Source organism: Vicugna pacos, chromosome 11 (genome assembly GCF_048564905.1).
Source record: "Vicugna pacos chromosome 11, VicPac4, whole genome shotgun sequence".
Taxonomy (NCBI): Eukaryota; Metazoa; Chordata; class Mammalia; order Artiodactyla; family Camelidae; genus Vicugna; species Vicugna pacos.
In genome coordinates this window covers 62,965,133-62,967,725 of record NC_132997.1, presented here as the reverse complement: position 1 = coordinate 62,967,725, position 2,593 = coordinate 62,965,133, and the positions used below count along the sequence as shown (strand labels likewise).

The 2,593-nt window shown below is 35.3% G+C and overlaps 1 non-coding gene across 1 annotated transcript; it reads right to left on the bottom strand.

The window, feature by feature from the left end:
• Window positions 1-1,716: 1,716 nt before the first annotated feature.
• On the bottom strand, window positions 1,717-1,907 carry LOC116282461 (U2 spliceosomal RNA). The gene has a single exon (XR_004191979.1). It is a non-coding gene; the product is annotated as a U2 spliceosomal RNA (small nuclear RNA).
• Between the last annotated feature and the right edge of the window lie 686 nt (window positions 1,908-2,593).

Here is a 2,593-nt window from a genome sequence, read left to right as displayed (position 1 = left end):
ATCTGAATACAACTTATCTCAGGTGCATTATCTCAGGGTTTGACTTCATTTCACAGTTATATAGTCATTTATTTGTTGACTTTATGACCCCACTACAATGTAGGCTCTGTGAGGACAAGAACTTCACTTAGTTCACTACTTATTATCCAGTGCGATAATAGTAGGAGCTCAATAAATGTATGCTGAAACAATTACGGAATTGATTTGATCTCTGTAGAACCTGCTGCAGTGTGAAGCATGTTTCTAAAAAGACTTTAGAGGATTCACTTCACATTCTTTTCAGTCCTCTACCACCCAAATAACACTTGCTGATTCCAGTGGCTGCCTAAGAGAATGGAACAATAGAGTTCATTTCCGTCATGGGCAGAATTTAAAAGAGCAGTATCTGAAGCATAAGACAAAGCAGCAAATGAGTCATTTCCAGAAATCCAGTCTCTCACTTCATCATCACACAGCCAACTTCAAAACTAGTTGGTAGTCAAGGATCTTCTGAAAATGTGATATTTTAGTTGACAAAAGTTGGTAATATTTCAAGAATATTGTCTTGCGCCTTAGGAAGTTAAAATGAAATGGTAGAATGCTCCAAACTTTCGCTTGTGTATAAAATATAATACAGCTGTGGAAAGAGTGACAGACTGACTTTCCATTAGTACATACTTGGAAAATCTAGTTTCAAAAGAGACAATAAATAAACATGTAGAAAGAGAAATTTCAGGTTGACACATATTATTTGGCTCTCAAAAAATTTAAACATGAAGAAAATCAATCCCATTTTATTTGATCTGCTTAATGCTTACTCATCATAGCAATTTAAAATTCCATGATTTTTCTTCTAAGCTATCTTGTATTAAGAATATAATTAAAGAGAATGGCAATTGTACTTACTCATGGTGACAAATATTCTGTAGATTGTCCCCCTGATTATCTTATTTCCTCGGTTATTGAGCTGCCTAACCCTGCTCACCTTCATAAACTAAGAAAAACAAATCCAGTTCTATGTTCCTTACTTTCATGATATTTTTAGCCCCAATATACAATCTTTCTTCATTGAAAAGCATGTAAACTGTCAACTTAGGTTATATTTTAATATACTCAAATGTGAAACAATAAATTATCTCTGTATATCTATATATATATGTGACTGTTTGATAAAGAACTTCGATTCACCTAGAAGAGACACTTCTTTTTCCTCACAGATCCAAATATTAGAGTAAAATCATCATTCATTGTTTTACTCCTAGACAGAAGAAAAGCACTTGGTGGCAACAGAGGAATGGAGAGTGGAAGTGGAGCCCTAAGTGTATTGTGTAGTTTCTCTATAATATGACTCCTTGGACTGGATTTGAACAACTATGTCTGAACAGTGGAGGGCTGGAACTCAAGCACAACGTCTGCACAGGAGAAAGTATGAGATTAAGGACAAGGGTTTGAGAACCAATTCAGACGACTGCTCAGAAAAGAACTATTAGTTTCTGACCATAAGCAGGGTTGCTTCAGCGCTTAGAGGACATAGCCTGGCTGTTTGGAAAAGGGTCCTTCTCCCTATGCCAGTCCAGAGCTCATCAATGCTCTGGAGCTCTATGGATTGTCGGCGTGGGGAGCACAGTGGAAGCAAAGTAGCTGGCACAAACATGATTCTACAAGAGATGACATTAGCATGCCTTCATTTAGTGTTTTTTTTTAATTCTTTTTTTTTAAACTTCAGCTTTATTCCCTGAGGGGTGAACCATGCCTACAGGAACTGCAACACCAGTTCAATGCGTGGAGTGGAGGGAGGACGCTCCTATTCCAACACTGTGCTCTAAAAATCCATTTAATGTATTCTCCTTTGATAGAGGACATATCAGATATTAAACTGTTAAGGACAGTTATTACACTTGATCTTAGCCAAAAGGCCGAGAAGCAATCATTCAGTATTTTTGAAGTCTATGTTTAAATAACATGGATCATGACTTTGATTCCTGCTAATGAAAAGTAACACTCTTTTGACAACTATCCCCCTAAACACACATGTAAAACCTTGGCACAACTTTATTGAGATGACAATTCTCCCCACACTGATACATAGATTCAATGCATTCCCAGTAAAAAAGCACAAGTCTTTAGAATAAAATGACAAACTGATCTTAAAATTTAAATGGGAAGGCAAATAAACAAGAATAGCCAAAACAATTTCATAAAAAAAAAAGTTTAGAGCACCTACATTACCTGATTTCAAGGTTTACTATAAAGTTGCAATAATCAAAATAGCACCTTGTTTGGATAAGCAGAGATGAATAGATCAATAGAATAGAGTCGAGATATAGACCCTCACTTTGACTAAAGTATCTGGTAAATCAATGTAGTATACTATTTTCAATAAATGATGCTGGGGAAACTAGGTACCCATTTTGAAAAAGAATGAAACATGATTTTTATCTCATCATGCACTAAACACACAGACACACATGATGGATTTAAGACCTAAAGATGGCATTAACACTATCCAACTACTAAAATAAAATAGGGAAACAAAAACTTGTGACTTTGGTTAACGATTTTTTAAACAAAAACAGAACAATTCATAAAAGAAAAAACAGTGATAAAATGTACT